Source organism: Arachis hypogaea, chromosome 9 (genome assembly GCF_003086295.3).
Source record: "Arachis hypogaea cultivar Tifrunner chromosome 9, arahy.Tifrunner.gnm2.J5K5, whole genome shotgun sequence".
NCBI lineage: Eukaryota > Viridiplantae > Streptophyta > Magnoliopsida > Fabales > Fabaceae > Arachis > Arachis hypogaea.
In genome coordinates, this window is record NC_092044.1 from 99,994,525 (window position 1) to 100,016,860 (window position 22,336).

At 39.8% G+C, this 22,336-nt stretch overlaps 1 non-coding gene across 1 annotated transcript; it reads right to left on the minus strand.

Moving 5' to 3' along the window:
• Positions 1 to 19,046: 19,046 nt before the first annotated feature.
• On the minus strand, positions 19,047 to 19,150 carry LOC112713893 (small nucleolar RNA R71). Its single transcript, XR_003158852.1, has one exon. It is a non-coding gene; the product is annotated as a small nucleolar RNA R71 (small nucleolar RNA).
• Between the last annotated feature and the right edge of the window lie 3,186 nt (positions 19,151 to 22,336).

The following is a 22,336-nucleotide window of genomic DNA, read 5'->3' on the forward strand; positions in this document are numbered from 1 at the left end:
GAATCTGAGGCTCACACCGAGACCATAGAGATTCCATTGGACTTACTTCTGCCATTCATGAGCTCTGATGAGTATTCTTCCTCTGAAGAGGATGAAGATGTCACTGAAGAGAAAGTTGCTAAATACCTTGGAGCAATCATGAAGCTAAATGACAAGTTATTTGGTAATGAGACTTGGGAGGATGAACCCCCTTTGCTCACCAAATAACTGGATGACTTGACTAGGCAGAGATTACCTCAAAAGAGACAGGACCCTGGAAAGTTCTCAATACCTTGTACCATAGGCACCATGACCTTCAAGAAGGCTCTGTGTGACCTAGGGTCAAGCATAAACCTCATGCCTCTCTCTGTAATGGAGAAGCTAGGGATCTTTGAGGTGCAAGCTGCAAAAATCTCACTAGAAATGACAGACAATTCAAGAAAACAAGCTTATGGACTTGTAGAAGATGTTCTGGTAAAAGTTGAAGACCATTACATCCCTGCTGATTTCATAGTCCTAGAGACTAGGAAGTGCATGGATGAATCCATCATCCTTGGCAGACCCTTCCTAGCCATAGCAAAGGCTGTGATTGATGTTGATAGAGGAGAATTGATCATTCAAGGGAATGAAGAATCCCTTGTGTTTAAGGCTCAAGGATATCCCTCTGTACACATGGAGAGGAAGCATGAAGAGCTTCTCTCAAAACAGAGTCAAACAGAGCCCCCACAGTCAAACTCTAAGTTTGGTGTTGGGAGGCCACAACCAACTTCTAAGTTTGGTGTTGAATCCCCTCATTCAAACTCTAAGTTTGGTGTTGGGAGGTTCCAACATTGCTTTGAGTATCTGTGAGGCTCCATGAGAGCCCACTGTCAAGCTACTGACATTAAAGAAGCGCTTGTTGGGAGGCAACCCAATGTTATATTTATCTATTTCCCATTGTTATTTTATGTTTTCTGTAGGTTGATGATCATGGGAAGTCACAAAATCAATTGAAAAAGCAAAAACAGAATGAAAAATAGAAAGAAAAATAGCACACCTTGGAGGAAAGCTTGCTGGCATTTAAACGCCAGTAAAAGTAGCAAATGGGCGTTTAACGCCCAGTATGGCACCATTCTGGGTGTTTAACACCAGAAAGGGGCACCAGACTGGCGTTAAACGCCAGGAAAGGGCAAGAAGCTGGCGTTAAATGCTAGAAACGGGCTCCAGCCCGGCGTTTAACGCCAGAAATGGCAGCAAGAGCATTTTTGCTCGCCACTTGGTGCAGGGATGAATTTTTCTTGACACCTCTGGATCTGTGGACCCCACATGATCCCCACCTACCCCACCACTCTCTCTCTTCTTCACCCATTCACCAATCACCTCAACACCTCTTCCCCAAAAACCCTTCACCTATCAAATCCCATTATTCTCTTCACCACTCACATCCATCCTTCATAAAACCCCACCTACCTCACCATTCAAATTCAAACCACTTTCCCTCCCAAACCCACCCATACATGACCGAACCCTACCCCCCTCCACCCCTATATAAACCCATCTTCACTCCTTCATTTTCACACAACCTAAACACTACTTCTCCCCCTTGGCCGAACCACAAAGCCACCTCCATCTCCTCTATTTCTTCTTTTTCTACTCTCTTCTTTCTTCTTTTGCTCGAGGACGAGCAAACCTTCTAAGTTTGGTGTGGTAAAAGCATTGCTTTTTGTTTTTCCATAACCATTTATGGCATCTAAGGCCAGAGAAACCTCTAGAAAGAGGAAAGGGAAGGCTAAAGCTTCCACCTCCGAGTCATGGGAGATGGAGAGATTCATCTCAAGGGTGCATCAAGACCACTTCTATGAAGTTGTGGCCATGAAGAAGGTGATCCCCGAGGTCCCTTTCAAGCTCAAAAAGAGTGAATATCCAGAGATCCGACATGAGATCCGAAGAAGAGGTTGGGAAGTTCTTACCAACCCCATTCAACAAGTCAGAATCTTAATGGTTCAAGAGTTCTATGCTAATGCATGGATCACCAAGAACCATGATCAAAGTGTGAACCCGGACCCAAAGAATTGGCTTACAATGGTTCGGGAAAAATGCTTAGATTTAAGTCTGGAAAATGTAAGATTGGCATTCAACTTGCCCATGATGCAAGGAGATGAACACCCTTACACTAGAAGGGTCAACTTTGATCAAAGGTTGGACCAAGTCCTCATAGACATTTGTGAAGAGGGCGCTCAATGGAAGAGAGATTCAAGAGGGAAGCCGGTTCAACTGAGAAGGCATGACCTCAAGCCCGTGGCTAGAGGATGGTTGGAGTTTTTCCAACGCTCAATCATTCCCACTAGCAACCGGTCCGAAGTTACTATAGACCGGGCTATCATGATTCATAGCATCATGATTGGAGAGGAAGTAGAAGTTCATGAGGTTATATCCCAAGAACTTTATAAGGTGGCGGACAAGTCCTCTACCTTAGCAAGGTTAGCCTTCCCTCATCTCATTTGTCACCTCTGTTCTTCAGTTGGAATTAACATAGAGGGAGACACCCTCATTGATGAGGACAAGCCCATCACTAAGAAAAGGATGGAGCAAACAAGAGATCCTACTCATCATGAAATCCCTGAGATGCCTCAAGGGATGCACTTTCCTCTACAAAACTATTGGGAGCAAATCAACACCTCCCTAGGAGAATTGAGTTCCAACATGGGACAACTAAGGGTGGAGCACCAAGAACATTCCATTCTCCTCCATGAAATTAGAGAAGATGAAAGAATCATGAGAGAGGAGCAACAAAGGCAAGGAAGATACATTGAGGAGCTCAAGCACTCCATAAAATCTTCAAGAGGAAGAACAAGCCGCCATCACTAAGGTGGACCCGTTCTTTAATCTCCTTGTTCTTTATTTTCTTATTTTTCAAATTTTTATGCTTATGTTCATCATCTATGTTTGTGTCTTATGATCATTAGTGTCTTAGTGTCTATGCCTTAAAGTTATGAATGTCTTATGAATCCATCACCTTTCTTAAATGAAAAATGTTCTTAATTGAAAAAGAGAAGAATTGCATGAATTTTGAATTTTATAACAGATTAATTATTTTGATGTGGTGGCAATACTTTGACTTCTGAATGTATGCTTGAACAGTGCATATGTCTTTTGAATTTGTTGTTCATGAATGTGGGCTCTTGAAAGAATGATGAAAAAGGAGACATGTTACTGAGGATCTGAAAAATCATAAAAATGATTCTTGAAGCAAGAAAAAGCAGTGAATTCAAAAAAAAGAGAGAAAGAAAAAAAGAAAAAGAAATAATAAAGTTGTCCAAGGCAAAAAGAGTGTGCTTAAGAACCCTGGACACCTCTAATTGGGGACTCTAGCAAAGCTGAGTCACAATCTGAAAAGGTTCACCCAGTTATGTGTCTGTGGCATGTATGTATCCGGTGGTAATACTGGAAGACAGAGTGCTTTGGGCCACGGCCAAGACTCATAAAGTAGCTGTGTTCAAGAATCATCATACTTAACTAGGAGAATCAATAACACTATCTGGATTCTGAGTTCCTATAGAAGCCCATCATTCTGAATTTCAAAGGATATAGTGAGATGCCAAAACTGTTCAGAGGCAAAAAGCTAAAAGCCCCGCTCATCTAATTAATACTAATCTTCATAGATGTTTTTGGAATTCATTGCAAATTCTCTTCTTTTTATATTATTTGATTTTTAGTTGCTTGGGGACAAGCAACAATTTAAGTTTGGTGTTGTGATGAGCGGATAATTTATACGCTTTTTGGCATTGTTTTTAGTATGTTTTTAGTATGTTTTAGTTAGTTTTTATTATATTGTTATTAGTTTTTATTTAAAATTAACTTTTCTGGACTTTACTATGAGTTTGTGTGTTTTTCTGTGATTTCAGGTATTTTCTGACTGAAATTGAGGGACCTGAGCAAAAATCTGATTCAGAGACTGGAGAGGACTGCAGATGCTGTTGGATTCTGACCTCCCTGCACTCAAATTGGATTTTCTGGAGCTACAGAAACCCAATTGGCGCGCTCTCAATTGCGTTGGAAAGTAGACATCCTGAACTTTCCAGCAATGTATAATAGTCCATACGTTGTTCGAGATTTGATGGCCCAAACAGGCGTTTCAAGTCAGCTCAAGAATTCTGGCGTAAAACGCCGGAACTGGCACAAGGATGGGAGTTAAACGCCCAAACTGGCACAAAAGCTAGCGTTTAACTCCAAGAAAAGTTTCTACACGAAAATGCTTCAATGCTCAGCCCAAGCACAAACCAAGTGGGCCCGAAAGTGGATTTTTATGTCATTTACTCATCTTTGTAAACCCTAGGCTACTAGTTCTCTACAAATAGGACCTTTTGCTTTTGTATTTTTATCTTTTGATCACTTTAGATCTTAGGATCATCTTTGGATGCCTAGTCCTTAGATCATGGAGGCTGGCCTCTCGGCCATGCCTAGACCTTGTTCTTATGTATTTTTAACGGTGGAGTTTCTACACACCATAGATTAAGGTGTAGAGCTCTGCTGTACCTCGAGTATTAATGCAATTACTATTGTTCTTCTATTCAATTCGGCTTATTCTTGTTCTAAGATATCACTTGTTCCTCAACTTAATGAATGTGATGATCCGTGACACTCATCATCATTTTCACCTATGAATGTGTGCTTGACAACGACCTCCGTTCTACCTTAGATTGAGTGGATATCTCTTGGATCCCTTAATCGGAATCTTTGTGGTATAAGCTAGAATTGATGGCGGCATTCAAGAGAATCCGGAAGGTCTAAACCTTGTCTGTGGTATTCTGAGTAGGATTCAAGGATTGAGTGACTGTGACGAGCTTCAAACTCGCGATTGTGGGGCGTTAGTGACAGACGCAAAAGAATCACTGGGACTGTAGCCATTGACAACGGTGATGCTCAACATACAGCTTGCCATGGAAAGGAGTAAGAAGGATTGGATGAAGACAGTAGGAAAACAGAGAGACGGAAAGGACAAAGCATCTCCATACGCTTATCTGAAATTCTCACCAATGAATTACATAAGTATCTCTATCTTTATTTTATGCTTTATTCATAAATCATTTATAACCATTTGAATCATCTTGACTGAGATTTACAAGATGACCATAGCTTGCTTCATACCAACAATTTCCATGGGATCGACCTTTACTCGCGTAAGGTTTATTACTTGGACGACCCAGTGCACTTGCTGGTTAGTTGTGTGAAGTTGTGATATAGAGTTGAGATTGCAATTGAGCATACCATGTTGATGGCGCCATTGATGATCACAATTTCGTGCACCAATGTGCAACTCTTTGCCATTCAGAAAGTACCGTGGTTTGCAGACATTGCAAATTATAAAGCTGTGAGATTCATACCGAAAGAGTACAGTAAGCAGTAAACAAAAAAATTGGTTTCTAATGCAAAGTACTACTTGTGGGATGAACCATATCTCTTTAAGAGATGTGCAGACGGAATAATCCGTAGATGTGTGCCTAGAGAAGAGGCACAGAAGATCCTATGGCATTGTTATGGATCATAATTTGGAGGACATTTTGGAGGAGCAAACAGCCACAAAAGTTCTCCAATGTGGATTCCACTGGCCTACACTCTATAGAGACTCCTGAAAGTTTGTACATAACTGTGACAGTTGCCAGAGAGCTGGTAATCTGCCTCACGGTGATGTCGTGCCTCATCAAGGGATCTTAGAGATTATGTTGTTTGATGTATGGGGTATTGACTTCATGGGGCCTTTCCCACCATCATATTTAAACACTTATATTCTGGTAGCAGTAGACTATGTATCTAAATGGGTAGAGACAATTGCAACGCCCACTAATGATACTAAGACAGTGCTGAAGTTCCTCCAGAAGCATATCTTCAGTAGGTTTGGTGTCCCTAGAGTACTGATCAGTGATGGAGGCACTCATTTCTGAAATAAACAGCTTGACTCTGCTCTGATCCTATATGGAATTAACCACAAAGTGGCAACTCCGTATCATCCACAACTCTGGATGATGCTCTGTGGGCATACAGAACCGCATTCAAAACTCCTATAGGGACCTCTCCATACCAGCTTGTGTATGGAAAAGCCTGTCATCTGCCAGTGGAACTGGAACATAAGGCTTACTGGGCAACCAGGTTCCTAAACCTTGATGCTAAGGTAGCTAGAGAGAAAAGATTGCTCCAATTGAATGAGCTAGAGGAGTTCAGACTCAATGCTTTCAAAAATGCTAAAATTTACAAGGAGAAAGCAAAAAGGTGGCATGACAGAAAGCTGTCATCTAGAGTCTTTGAGCCAAGACAGAAGGTTCTGTTGTTTAACTCTAGGCTCAGATTGTTCCCTGGGAAATTAAAATCCCAGTGGAAGAGACCATATGTGATTACAAGTGTGTCACCATATGGATATGTAGAGCTTTAGGATATTGACTCTAAGAAAAAGTTCATTGTTAATGGATAGAGAGTCAAAGATAAACTTGAAGGCAATGTTGAGCAAAAGTGCTCAAAACTGAGACTAAATTAAAAGCTCAGTAAAAGTCCAGCTAAAGACAGTAAAGAAGCACTTATTGGGAGGCAACCCAATATTATTTATCTATGCTAATTACTTTTTCATTTCATTTTCCATTGTTAGTTTATGTTTTCTTTAGGTTGATGATCATGTGGAGTCATAAAAATAGCTGCAAAATTAAAGCGGAAGCAAAAACAGCATCAAAAATAGCACACCCTGGAGGACATGCTTACTGACGTTTAAACGCCAGTAAGGATAGCAGAATGGGTGTTTAACGCCCATGCAGGCAGCATGTTGGGTGTTCAGAAAAATGCCTAGTAAAGAAGGATTCCTGGCATTTAACGCCAGCCAAGGTATCTGGCTGGGCGTTAAACGCCCAAAGAGGCAGTCAAGTGGGCGTTAAACGCTAGAATGGATAGCATTTGGGGCATTTAATGCCAGGATGACACAAGAGAGGTAATTTTGTTTCCAATTCGATTTCTTTTCAATTTTTCATGTTTTAAGTCATAATTTTTTGTATCAAACATATTTTAAACGCTCATCATTTAATTTCTATTTTCAAATATTAATAATCTTTCCAATTCTTTTTAATTCTTTTTAATTCCTTCCAAAACGTTTTCAAAACTTACATATCTTTTCAAATTCTTTTCAACCCTTTTTAATTTTTCTTGTATACAGTAATAAGTTTTCAAAATTAATTGCATCATTCTTCTTCTACTCCCTTCTATCTTATTTTGCTCGAGAACGAGCAAAGCTTTTAAGTTTGGTGTGGAAGCTTTCCATAACCATTAATGGTACCTAAGGCCGGAGAAACCTCTAGGAAGAGGAAAGGAAAGGCAGTTGCTTTCAACTCCGAGTCATGGGAGATGGAGAGATTCATCTCAAAAGCCCATCACTAGAAAGATGATGGAGAAAACAAGAGAGCCCACTCATGGACCTCAATAAGAGCACTCCATCATCCTCCATGAAATCAGAGAGGACCAAAAGGCCATGAGAGAGGAGCTGAAGAACTCCATTTGTTCTTCAAGAGAAAGAAGAAGCCACCATCACTAAGGTGGACCTATTCTTTGATCTCCTTGTTTATTTTTCTTTTCTGTTTTTCGTTTTTATGCTTTATGTTTTGACTATGTTTGTGTCTTCATTACATGATCATTAGTGTTTAGTGTCTATATCTTAAAGCTATGAATGTTCCATGAATCTTTCACCTTTCTTAAATGAAAAATGTTTTCTGAAAAAGAAAAAGAAGTACATGAATTTTGAATTCTATCTTGAAAATAGTTTAATTATTTTGATATGGTGGCAATACTTTTTGTTTTCTTATGAATGCTTGAACAGTGCATATTTTTTATAGTGAAGTTTATGAATGTTAAAATTGTTGGCTCTTGAAAGAATAATGAAAAAAGAAAAATGTTATTGATAATATGAAAAATCATAAAATTGATTCTTAAAGCAAGAAAAAGCAGTGAAAAACAAAAAGCTTGCAAAAAAAAAAGCCAATAACCCTTTAAACTAAAAGGCAGGGGTAAAAATGATCCAAGGCTTTGAGCATTAATGGATAGGAGGGCCCAAAGGAATAAAATCCTGGCCTAAGTGGCTAAATCAAGATGTCCCTAACTATGTGCTTGTGTCATGAAGGTCCAAGTGAAAAGCTTGAAACTGAGTGGTTAAAGTCGTGATCCAAAGCAAAAAGAGTGTGCTTAAGAACTCTGGACACCTTTAACTGGGGACTCTAGCAAAGCTGAGTCACAATCTGAAAATGTTCACCCAGTTATGTGTCCGTGGCACTTATGTATCCGGTGGTAATATTGGAAAACAAAATGCATAGGGTCACGGCCAAGACTCATAAGGTAGTTGTGTTCAAGAATCAACATACTAAACTAAGAGAATCAATAACACTATCTGAATTCTGAGTTCCTATGGATGCCAATCATTCTGAACTTCAAAGGATAAAGTGAGATGCCAAAACTGTTCAGAAGCAAAAAGCTACTAGTCCCGTTCATCTAATTGGAACTAAGCTTCATTGATGTTTTGAAATTTATTGTATTTTCTCTTCTTTTTTTATCCTATTTTGTTTTTAGATGCTTGGGGACAAGCAACAATTTAAGTTTGGTGTTGTGATGAGCGGATAATTTATACGCTTTTCGGTATTGTTTTTAGGTAGTTTTTAGTATGTTTTAGTTACTTTTTATTATATTTTTATTAGTTTCTATGCAAAAATCACATTTTTGGACTTTACTATGAGTTTGTGTGTTTTTCTATAATTTCAGGTATTTTCTAGCTGAAATTGAGGGACTTGAGCAAAAATCTGATTTAGAGGCTGAGAAAGGACTGCAGATGCTGTTGGATTCTGACCCTCCTGTACTCGAAGTGGATTTTCTGGAGCTACAAAAGCCCAATTGGCGCGCTCTAAATTGCGTTGGAACGTAGACATCTTGTTCTTTCCAACAATGGATAATAGTCCATACTTTGCTCGAGACTTGATGGCCCAAACTGGCATTAAACGACAGCCAGAAACCCTTTTCTGGCGTAAAACCCCAGAACTGGCACACTTCTTGGCGTTAAATGCCTATTTTGGCACCCAGGGTGGCGTTTAACTCCAATTTGAGGCACATGCACATGGAAGCTTGAAAGCTCAACCCAACACTCACCAAGTGTGCCCCAGAAGTGGATTTCTGCACTATCTGCACTTAGTTACTCATTTTCTGTAAACCTAGGTTACTAGTTTAGTACAAAAACTACTTTTAGAGATTTATTTTGCAATTCATGACATTTTACATCTCATATTGTATCTCCTACGGCATGAGTCTCTAAATCCCATAGGTGGAGGTGAGGAGCTCTACTGTGTTTCAATGGATTAATGCAAATACTATTGTTTTCTATTGATGCCAGGGCATCTTGGCCAGTTTTACTGACCTTTTCTTTACTGTTTTAGGGTAGTTTCATGTATTTTCTTAGGAAATAAGCAAGTTTTGGGTAAATGAACACTTACATCTTGATTTAGGCAAATATTGTGAATTTTACATGATTTCATGAAGATTATGCAAGGATTGAATGACAAATTGGATAATGCATGATCTCATAACTTGGATTGGAGCTTTGATACACTTTATTTGCTTGATTTTAGGACAAAGAAAGCAAGGAAGAGCCACATTAGTAGCCACGTTAATCTAATTAACGAGACCACTAACGTGGAGTGTGAATGAGCTTGCAACGTTAATGAGAAAAGTGACCGCCAGTAACGTCTTCGAAGCCATCATAGCCCACGTTAATTGCCACGTTAACTACATTAATGTGGTAGTTAACGTGGAAGAAAATGGGAGCTCCAGCATTAGTGGTAAAAGTGAAAACCACTAACGCTCCAAATTGGCGATTGGCCACGTTAAGAGTCACGTTAACTCATTTAACGTGAACTCTAATGTGGAAGGGGAAGATAATGCCAACGTTAGTGACACTCACCTTTGTCACTAACGTTGGACTAAGCCAACATTGCCCACGTTAGTGGTCACGTTAAGACCACTAACGAGAGGAGTAACGTGGAGCCAAGCATGATAAGCCAACGTTAGTGACACTCACCTTTGTCACTAACGTTAGAGATGGCAATCATCACCACGTTAGTTGTCACGTTAATCCAATTAACGTGAACTCTAACGTGGGAAGGAGGGGCGTTTGGAGCATTAGTGAAAAAGGTAAGTATCACTAATGCTCTCGAGGCTTAGGCATGCCCACGTTAAGAGCCAAGTTAGTTATACTAACGTGGACTCTAACGTGAGGAAAGGGGAGCTAAAAGCAACGTTATTGGCAAAGGTGAACGCCAATAACGTGTGCGAAGGACCAAGGGGCAACGTTAGTGGTCACGTTAGTGCCACTAACGTTGAAGTTAACGTGGATCATTTTGGGTTGGAACGTTAGTGAAAAAGGTAATTGTCACTAACGTTCTCGAACCCACATTTTCACTTAACGTTAACACCACTAATGTCCTAGCTAAAGTCCATGCCTACTTCAGACTTTTTCTGCAAGTAAAGCTGAGCCCACTGAAGATTCTAAACTGCTTCAACTTAAGATCAAAGGCCCATATCCAAGACTTGCAGAATTGACTAGAAGATCAAGAAGAGTAGTATATATAGGAGTAGTTTTGAACTAGAAAAGAAGGCTGGGCAATTTTAGAGAACTACACTTTGTATATTTTACTTTTTCTGCAACTTCTAAGTAGAATGTACTCTTCTTCTTCTTCATTTTCATTTTCCAAAGCTATGAACAACTAAACCCCTTTCATTGGGTTAGGGAGCTCTGTTGTAATTTGATGGATCAATTATAGTTTTCATTCTTCTTCCTCTTTCTTTTCTCTTGATTTTACTAGAAAGCTTTCGATCTTCATCTAATTGGTTAGTTGTCTTAGAAAAGAAACTTTCCATAATTGGATCTCCTCTGAGCCTTGGAAAAGGGATGAGGAGATCATGCTAGAAACGCTTTCTCATGTTGGACCAAATTGGGGTTTGGATGGGTATAGTGACATATAATCCTACCAACACTTTGATTTGGAAATACATGTGGTATAATCAGTGACCATAATTCATCTTTTCCCATGAGCAATTAAATCAAGGAATTGGAAAATTGTTCAAGCTTAGAGATATTGGGTTGCCAAGAAATTGGGATCCAATCACTTAAGATTGCCAAAGAGATCAATGAATGCATTGATTGAGGAAAAGATGAGAATGAACTTGATCCAGAGAATGCAATATCTCCTAAACCCAATGAATTCCCCATTTCTGATCTTAGCCATTCTCTTTATTTTCTATTATTTACTTTCATGCTCATCATCCCAAATCCCCATTTAAGATTCTCTAATTTACTTTCTATCATTTACTTTTCCGCCTTTTAATTTTCTGCATTTCTCAATTCAATTTCTACTTAGCTCAACTAGAACACCCCTCCAATTAAAGTTGCTTGACCAATCAATCCCTGTGGGATTCGACCTCACTCTATTGTGAGTTTTTACTTGACGACAATTCGGTATACTTGCCGAGGGAAAATTTTTGAGAGACAAGTTTCCGTGCATCAAGTTTATGGCACTGTTGCCGGGGATTATTTTGAATCAACAATGATTAAGTTGGAGGATCACTAGATTGAGCATTTTTCTTTTGTTTGTTTAATTTTATCTAGCCATTTAATTTCAGTTTCAGTTATTTCCTTCCCTTCTCCCATCTACCCTCTTTATTTTCTTTTGTTATTTACAATTTTGTTCACTAATCTACTAACTGTTTGATGAATTGCACCACTCACACTAATAGCCATTTTAACGAGAATAGTCTCTTCGATTCTTTCTTGCTGTGTGCTATATTGGTTGTATGATAGGGAGAAGAAGTGGAGCTTTAACTTCCTTTGATTCTGAACCTGAGAGGACCTTCCTTAGAAAAAGGAGGGAAGCAAGGGGGAAAAGAATTGTTGGAGCTGAGGAGGAGGAGGAATACTTTGAAACAAACATGGAGGAGAATATGGAAAACAACCATGAAGGAGAAGTTCACAACCATGCTAGAGAGGGCCCTGTGAATCATGCCAGGCCAGAAAGAAGGGTTCTAGGATCTTACATCAATCCAAACCCAGGAAACTGTGGAAGTAGTATCCAAAAATGAACCATACATGCCAATAACTTTGAGTTAAAACCCCAGCTCATCACCCTTGTTCAGAACAACTGTTCATTCAGAGGAAGTTCCCAAGAAGACCCAAATCAACATCCAACAACCTTCCTAAGAATATGTGACACTGTGAAGTCTAATGGTGTTCATCCAGATGCCTATAGACTACTCTTGTTCCCTTTTTCACTCAGGGACAAAGCATCTAAATGGTTGGAATCCTTCTCGAAAGAGAGTTTAACAGCATGGAAAGATGTGGTGAACAAATTCTTAGCAAGGTTCTACCTTCCTCAAAGAATCAACAGGCTGAGAGCTGAGGTACAAACTTTCAGGCAACAAGATGGTGAGACTCTCTACGAGGCATGAGAGAGGTTTAAGGACTTGACAAGAAGGTGCCCGCCGGACATGTTCAACGAATGGGTACAGCTACACATTTTCTATGAGGGACTATCCTATGAATCAAAGAAGGCAGTAGACCACTCATCCAGAGGATCCTTAAACAAGAAGAAGACCATTGAAGAAGCCATAGATGTCATTGAGACTGTAGCTGAAAATGACTACTTCTATGCTTTTGAGAGGAGCAACACTCGAGGTGTGATGGAGATGAATCATATGGATGCACTGTTGGCTCAAAACAAGATGATTGCCAAGCAACTGGCTGACCTTACTAAGCAAATGAAAAAGAACCAAGTTGTAGCAGTCACCACACAATCACCAACCTAATAAGGAGTGAACACAGAAGAAGGAGGTGACTGGGAACAAGCCAACTATGTTGGGAACTCACCCAGGTAAAATCATGATCCATACTCCAAGACTTACAATCCTGGTTGGAAGAACCACCCTAACTTTGGGTAGGGAAATCAACAAGACCAAGGCCAGGATCAGAGATGTCACAATCACCATCCCAATAACAATGCAGCCAACCAACACTCAACACAGAGGCCATATCAACACCCATCCAACCACACCTCTCAATATCCATATCAAAATCAACATGACCACTCTCATCCTTCTAACCCCAACCCACCATCATATTCTGAGGATAGACTCTCCAGAATTGAAACTCTACTTGAAGGTTTATGCAAGGAAGTCTAGGACAACAAAATGTTCAAGGATGAGGTGCGAGCCAATATCAAGAACCAAGGAGACACCATCAAGAGACTGGAGTCCCAAGTAGGATATCTCTCTCAACAGATTCCTAAGCCCACTGATAGTTTTCCAATTGACACAGAGAAGAACCCCAGAGGAGAAACAAAGAAAGTAAGATGGGAAAAATGTAAGATGATCACTACAAGTGATGAAGGGAGTGTGGAAGAAGTGAACACACAAACAGAACACCTTCAAGACAGTCCAGAAGATAAGCATGAAGAAAGAGATCAAGAAACCAACCCTCCACAGAAAGGAAAGCCAGAAGAGAAAGAGGTTCTGAACCCATATGCACCTTTCCCCCAAAGGCTCAAGGGTGGTGAAGCGAGAAGAATGTATTCAAGATTCCTCGACATGTTTGCATCTCTTCATGTAAACATACCATTCATTAAGGCTCTCCAGCAGATGCCCTCATACATCAGGTATATAAAAGAGCTGTTGACAAAAAAGAACTCCCTGAAGAGGGGACAAACGATACTAATGAACAAGGAGTGTAGTGCTCTCATTCAACCACATCTGCCTACAAAAAGAAAAGACCCAGGGAGCTTTCACATCCCTTGTGCTATAGGCGAAACGAAGATTGACAGAGGGCTTTGTGACCTAGGAGCAAGCATCAACCTAATGCCTCTCTCCCTCATGAAGAAGCTTCAAATCAATGAGCTAACTCCCACTGATGTGATCATCAAATTGGCTGAAAAAACTCAAAAACAGGCAATAGGAGTAGTAAAAAATGTGTTGGTAAAAGTTGGGAACTATTTCCTCCCCACAGACTTTGTTATCCTAGAAATGGAAGAAAGTCATCTCCATCCAATCATCCTAGGGAGACCATTCTTAGCCACAGTTAGGGCACTTATAGATGTGGAGCGGGGAGAGCTAATCTTAAAAATACATGATGAACAACTCACCTTCAATGTCTTCAGACCCTCACAAGAAGCAGGTCAAGAAAAAAAAAATCAAGAGGAGAGCATAACGAAGCACTGGTGGAAGAAACAAGCACTGAAGCACAAACAACACACCTGGAAACCCCACTGGTTGACAAGCAATGTAGTCAGAAGGAACAACATTCAACGGTAACCCAAGGGGAGCTAGACCCACCAGAATCATACAAGGCTAGCAACAAAAACCCCGTGGAGAAAGAGTCCATAGGAAGCAAAGCAGCATCAAGGGAAACAAGAAAGAAAGTGCTTAGAAGATAGAGAAACAAGAAGATCTCCACAGAGGATTTCTCTCAAGGAGATGAAGTGATTTCTGCTCATTGCCCACTCATCCCACCTCATCTTCCCACCATCCCATCTCAGCTGCCTCAAGTGTACACTATCAGCAAAATTCTGTCCTTGGAACATGTGGAGCTTCTTAATAAAGTCACTGGAGACAGATACACTGCAAGAGGGGAGGATTTGAAGCATTATCAACCACCCTGACAAAAGACAACCGTCAAGCTAATGACATTAAAGAAGCGCTCCATGGGAGGCAACCCATGATTTATATCCTTTCCTTTAATTCCTTAATAGTATTTAATAAAGCAAGTTCATGAATTCTAAATCAAATTTGACAAGCACTTAGAAGAATCTTTATATGCAACATATAGTGAACAACAAGTTTGGTGTTCAAGGCATACTAAAATGGCATGAACACAACCCATATCATGTTGATCTTAGACTCTTGATCAATCCCTTTTACACCACATGATCACAAACTAAGTTTGGTGTCACCAATGTTGCATACATAAACACTAAATAAGTTAGTTGGTTTGTTTTCATGAATAGCATTTAGATATTTAAAAACAAAAATTTAGCAGTAGCCATTTCATAATTTAATTTTTCCCACCAAAAATTCAAATGACTTTATGCATTCCTTTTGTCTTATAAAGGAAATGAAAAAGGGGAGTGGCAGAAAAAACAAATGGAGCGGCAGCAGGAGCATTAATCCCACCTCACCCAAGCCATCAATCAAGTATCCGAAAGGCAAGAACATCATTCTTTCAAGAGCCAACATTCATGAACAACAAATTGAAAAGACATATGCACTGTTCAAGCATACATTCAGAGGTCAAAAGTATTGCCACCACATCAAAATAATTAATCTGTTATAAAATCTGAAATTCATGCAATTCTTCTCTTTTTCAATTAAGAACATTTTTCATTCAAGAAAGGTGGTGGACTCATAGGACATTCATAACTTTAAGGCATAGACACTAATACACTAATAATCATAAGACACAAACATGGATAAACATAAGCATGAAAATTCGAAAAACAGGAAAATAAGGAACAAGGAGATTAAAGAACGGGTCCACCTTAGTGATGGCGGCTTGTTCTTCCTCTTGAAGATCTTATGGAGTGCTTGAGCTCCTTAATGTCTCTTCCTTGCCTTTGTTGCTCCTCTCTCATGATTCTTTGATCTTCTCTAATTTCATGGAGGAGGATGGAATGTTCTTGGTGCTCCACCCTTAGTTGTCCCATGTTGGAACTCAATTCTCCTAGGGAGGTGTTGATTTGCTCCCAATAATTTTGAGGAGGAAAGTGCATCCCTTAAGGCATCTCAGGGATTTCATTATGAGTGGGATCTCTTGTTTTCTCCATCCTTTTCTTAGTGATGGCTTGTCCTCATCAATGAGGATGTCTCCTTCTATGTCAACTCCAACTGAATAATAGAGGTGACAAATGAGATGAGGAAAGGCTAACCTTGCCAAGGTAGAGGACTTGTCCGCCACCTTATAAAGTTCTTGGGCTATAACTGATGCCAAGGCATCTTAGGCTAGTTTCACTAGCATTTTTCTGTTAGTTTTAGTTGTTTTATGCATTTTCTTGAGCTTAAAGTAACCAAGAATGGTTAAATGAATAACAAAGAAATGAACCATCCAAACAGTATGATTTTGATGCAAATTTCATGAGTTTTTAGTTATATTACTTGAATGCTATGAATGGAAGATTTCTCATGAAATTTTGCAAGACTTTGATGCAGTTGTTTGGATGATTTCAGGGAAGAAGAGGTTAGGCAAGGAAGCAACAAAATCAATAAAGGAAGCTTGAATATCACATGTGGAGTTTAAGCTCCAGTTTAAGCAAGTTTAAGCTCCAGTTTAAGCAAGTTTAACCTTAAACTGGAGCTTAAACGCCAAAATCATGAAAGCTGAGGAATGCTGAAACTGGCGTTTAACCTCCAGTTTAACCTTAAACTGGAAGTTAAACGCCAGAATGAGAATTGCACCAAGGAGCATTTCCACGTTTAAGCTCCAGTTTAACCTTAAACTGGAGCTTAAACGTGTTCGACCAGAATTTTCCTCCAGGGAACCATTTCCACGTTTAAGCTCCAGTTTAAGCTTAAACTGGAGCTTAAACGTGTTCGACATTTCTCCTCCTGGGTTGCTTTCTTCATTCCCACGTTTAAGCTCCAGTTTAAGGTTAAACTGGAGCTTAAACGTGTTCGACATTTCACCCTCCAGGAAGCATTCCACGTTTAAGCTCCAGTTTAAGGTTAAACTGGAGCTTAAACGTGTTCGACCCAATTTCTCCTCCAGGGTTGCAATCTTCATTTCCACGTTTAAGCTTCAGTTTAACCTTAAACTGAAGCTTAAACGTGTTCGACTATTTACCCTCCAGGGTTGCCTTCTTCCATTTCCACGTTTAAGCTTCAGTTTAACCTTAAACTGAAGCTTAAACTACAACTTAAACGCCACTTTTTGAAAGGGTTTCTGGGCCAAAGATATTGCAGTTTAAGTTAGCATTTGAGCACAAACATTAACTTAAACATACTCTGGTATGAAACCCAATTGAATATTATGGTTTATGGGATTGGGCCTGAAGAATTGATGAGTCTGGAATTTCAATTTGTTGAGTCATGTGTCATTACTTGATTATCACTAAGTTGGCTCAATGAATGTTACAGAATTGGATCAGCAGCCTCATCAGGATTATGGATCATAAACCCAAAGCAAAAGGAAATCAGGGAAAGGCCTCAAAGCCCAAGAAACACAACAGAAGCTCAATTTAGAAAGTGTATAAATAGGATAGAATTTAAGTTAGAAAGGACTGGAACTTTTACTTTGGACGGAGACTTTTGATTTTTAGCTATTTTTCATACTTTGTGTAATTTGAATTCAGAGCTATGACTTACTAAACCCCTTTCATTGGGTTAGGGAGCTCTATTGTAATTCAATGAATCAATAATAGTTTTTATCTTCAATCTTTTCTCTTGAATTTTGTTAGAAAGCTTCTCGATCTAATTCTATTGGTTAGTTGTCTTGGGAAAGAAACTATCCATAATTGGAATCCTTCGGAACCTTGGGAAAGGAATGGAGGATTCATGCTAGAGAAGCTTTCTCACAGTGAATTGGATTGGGGTTTGGATGGATATTGTGACATGTAATCCTACCAAATTGTGGTTCATGAAACTGTGTGGTATAATCAGAGATCGAGCATCATCTCTTCTTATGAACATTTAAACCAAGGGATTGGGAATCTGTTTGTTTTTAGAGAGAATTGGTGAGCCAAGGGATTGGGATCCAATCATAGAAGATTGCCAAGCAAAATTCAATGAATGCATTGGTTGAGGAAGGGATAAAAATGTGTTGATTCGGAGATCTCAATATCTCCTGAAACCCAATGAATTCCCCATTTCTGATCTACACTTTCTCTTTACATTCTGCAATTAAATTCATGCAATCACCCCCATCCCCTTTTAATTTCAGCAATTTAGCTTCTCGCTCTTTAATTCATGCAATTTAAGATTCTGCAATTCTCATCTAAATCTTGAATCCGCTCAACTAGAACACACTTCTAATCCGAATTGCTCACTCAACCAATCCTTGTGGGATTCGACCTCACTCTATTGTGAGTTTTTACTTGACGATAACCGGTGCACTTGCCGGAAGGAATTTTTGCCGATTGTGCAATTTCCTAAAATCGTAGCTATCAAGTTTATGGCTATCAAGTTTATGGCGCCGTTGGCGGGGATTGGTTTTCGATTGACAATTCTCAAATTGGAAGTTAACTAGATTGAGCATTTTTCTTGTTTTGTTAATTCAGTTCAAGTTACTTGTTGAATTTTAATTTCTGCACTCTGTTACTTGCTTTCTTTCTTTATGCCTTTAAATTCAAGCAACTAACTCACTGACCCACTAACTATTTGAATTAATTCCTCAACTGCTCTAACCATACTCTTCCATTAACCAAGAGTATTTCACTTGTTTGTTGCCTGTGCTGCGTTCTTGTATGACAGGTAGGAGAGGAGAGACATCAACTCCTCCATATACCGAACCAGAGAGGACCCTTCATAAACTTAGAAGGGAAGCAAGAGGGAAGAGAGTACTGAGAGAAGAAGAATCTGAAGGAGAATCTGAGGACAATTTTGAGGAAGCTCTAGATCTCAACATGGATAGAGAAGTTCACAACCATGAGAGAGCTGATGGAAACAATGCCATTCCCGAGAGGAGGGTTCTTGGTTCATACATAAACCCAACCTCTGGGAATTGTGGTAGCAGCATTCAGAAACCACCCATTCAGGCCAACAATTTTGAACTCAAACCACAGCTAATATCACTGGTGGAGGATCATTGTTCATTTGGTGGTAGTGCTAATGAAGATCCAAACCAACATCTCACAAAATTCCTGAGAATTTGCGACACTGTGAAGTCCAATGGAGTCCAGGAAGATGCCTATAAACTGCTCTTGTTCCCATTTTCACTTAGGGACAAGGCAGCTAAGTGGCTGGAATCATTTCCAAGGGGGAGCCTAACAACCTGGGATGAGGTGGAAAGCAAGTTTCTGGCACGTTTCTACCCCCCACAAAAGGTCAATAGGCTTCGATCTGAGGTTTAGACTTTTAGACAACAAGAGGGTGAAACTCTCTACGAGGCATGGGAGAGATTCAAGGATTTGACAAGGAAATGCCCACCAGACATGTTCCATGACTGGGTGCAATTGCATATTTTCTATGATGGACTCTCTTATGAATCAAGGAAGGCTGTAGACCATTCATCAGGAGGTTCATTGAACAGAAAGAAGACTGTGGAAGAAGCCATTGAAGTGATTGAGACAGTGGCTGAGAATGAGTACTACTATGCTTCAGAGAGACACAACACTAAGGGAGTCATGGAGCTGAACCATGTTGATACAATTCTAGCCCAAAACAAGGTGTTTGCCAAGCAACTAGCGGAGCTCACCAGGAATTTAAAAACAAATCAAGTGGCTGCAATACACACACAAGATCAAGAGGAAGTAAGCACTGAAGGAGGTGATTGGGAAGAGGCCAACTATGTGGAAAATCAACAAAGGCAACCATATGATCCACATTCCAACACTTACAACCCAGGCTGGAAAAACCACCCAAACTTTGGGTGGGGAAACCAGCAAATCCAACCACAAAACCACAAACCTTACAACCCCAACCAACATAACAATTCCACATACCAAAACTCCAACCAAAGATCATACCAAGCCACACAAAACACTTACTCCCAATCACCATATCATGGCCAAAATAATCAACCTGCCCAACCTAATCCGAACCAACAATTTCAAGATCAATTAAACAGGATAGAAGGAATGCTTGCAAACATGGGTCAGGACATAAGTGAGTTGAAAAGCTTTAGGGATGATGTGAGATCTACCTTAAGCAACCATGGTGAAAAACTCAAGAGGATGGAGTCTCGAGTAGGAGAGCTATCTCAACAGGCCCCCAAGTCAACTGCAGTGTTCCCTAGTGACACAGAAAAGAATCCTAAAAGGGGAACAAAAGGGAGTGAGATGGGAAGAATGCAAGGCCATCACCATATTGAAGGAAGTCTCAGAAGAAGAAGGAATCAGACCCTCAGAACAGGAGCCAGAAATCTTGAAGGAAGGTGTGGAAGAAGCTAAGCAGGAAAGTGAAACTGAGCAAGCCAAGGAACTGCAAAATAAAGGCATGCTGGAAACATACCAACCAAAAGCACCATTTCCTCAGAGGTTAGGAAGAGGTGAAAAAGGGAAAACATATTCAAGGTTTTTAGAGACATTTAAGTCTCTCCATATCAATATTCCCTTCCTTGAGATTCTCCAGCAGATGCCTACACATATCAAGTATTTGAAGGAATTGCTGAGCAAGAAAAGAGTTTTGAAGGGAGGACAAACTGTAATAATGAACAAAGAATGCAGTGCACTCATCAAGAAGGACATAGTTTCTAAGAAAACAGACCCAGGAAGTTTTCATATCCCCTGCATCATAGGGGAAACAAAAATTGACAGAGGATTCTGTGATCTAGGAGCTAGCATAAATGTGATGCCTCTGACTCTTATGAAGAGGCTACAACTGAATGAGGTGAGATCTACTGATGTAATCATACAATTGGCTGACAAAACTCAAAAGCAAGCTGAAGGGGTAGTTGAGAATGTGCTGGTGAAAGTGGGAAATTATTTCTTCCCCACAGACTTTGTCATTTTGGACATGGAGGAAAGTTACCTACACCCTATCATTCTGGGAAGGCCATTTCTAGCCACTGCTAGAGCACTCATAGATATAGAACAAGGAGAGCTAATTCTGAGAGTACATGATGAACAGCTCATTTTCCATGTTTTCAAACCTGCATCTGAGCCTGAACCAGAACCTGAAAAGCCTATGGATGATAGTAGCCATCTGTGTTTGGAGGAAAGCAATCCAGCAGCTGAAACTCTGAAACAGTCCTTGGAAGGCAAACAAGAATTGCAAGAGTTAAAGCCACAAGAATCAAGAGAAACAGCTCAGAAAGATCCTCTTGGCATAAGGGTCAATGAAGAAATCCTCAAGAGAGAGGGAAGAGTTGTAAAGAAATTGCCAAGAGGGTGGAGGAACAAGAAAATTCCCACTGAAGGTTTCTCTCCGGGAGATAAAGTGATATCAAGTCATTATCTGCCAATCCCACCTGGCCTCAAACCCATTCCTTCCCAGCTCCCTCAAGTGTTCACAATCAGGAAAGTTCTTTCTATGGAACATTTGGAAATCATGAAGGAATCAAATGGGGACGTTTTCATGGTGAGAGGAGAGGACATCAAGCACTACAATCCACCCTAACAAGGAATAACCATCAAGCTAATGACGTTAAAGAAGCGCTTGTTGGGAGGCAACCCAACCTGAGGTAATACTCCTTTGCTGTTTCTTTTATTTGTTGCAATAAAAAGGTGAAGTAGTTTTTGTGCATTGCAAAGAATTAAGTTTGGTATTTCACACCAAACAATGAATTTGTGGATCAATAATTCAAAGGGGAATGTGTGACTCTAAGTTTGGTGTTCCACCATACAGATCAACTGAACACAACAACCTTTGAATTATATGAAAGGAACAACCATTCTAAGCAATCACAGAAATGCTTAAAATCCTTAGCATCAACTTCATTCCAAGGAGAATTCAAGGATTCAAAGAGCAGAGGAGTAAGTAGGAGACTAAGTTTGGTGTTCACACACCAACTTAAGACTCAGACACTTGTCCATACATAGTTGAGCTAACCACTCAAGTGCTTGAGAAGCAAGCAACTTCATCACTCTTTGCAGGAAAGGAAACAAGGATCTTAGAAAGAACATGAAGCAACAACTAGGAGAAGAAGGAGAAATCAAATTGTTTCCTGGCAACAAAGAGAAAACAAGAAATTTCACAAGGTGGTGTTGTTCCTTGACCATTCTTTAAAAGGCAAACAAAAGCATGCTTGTTCTGGTTTAAACTGTAATTGTTGAATCTTTCTGGAATGTGAAGTTTTTAGTATGAGTGTTGGTTTACTGCTTTGAATAAAGTGAATGCCTAGATGTTTGGATATAACCTCACCTTCTTAAACAAATGCTTGCCATGCTTGTTCTGTTTCCAAAAATAAAAGAAAAGTTTGAACAAAAGTAACTTGGCTCAATTAGTGACAAATCAAGTAGAATTAAGTGGTGGTATGCATGCTTGATTGTTTAGTCAGATCACTGGAAAGTGAGTGTAGAATTATCATTTTTGTGTAGAAGTTTGAATACTGTCTATGGATCTTGATGAATAAATGTCTTTGGCCATGAAAAAGAAAGAAAAAGAAGAAGAAAAAGCCACTGAAAAAGGGCAACCAAAAAGAAAAGAATTGAGAAAATAAGCTAGGCACCAATGGTTTGAA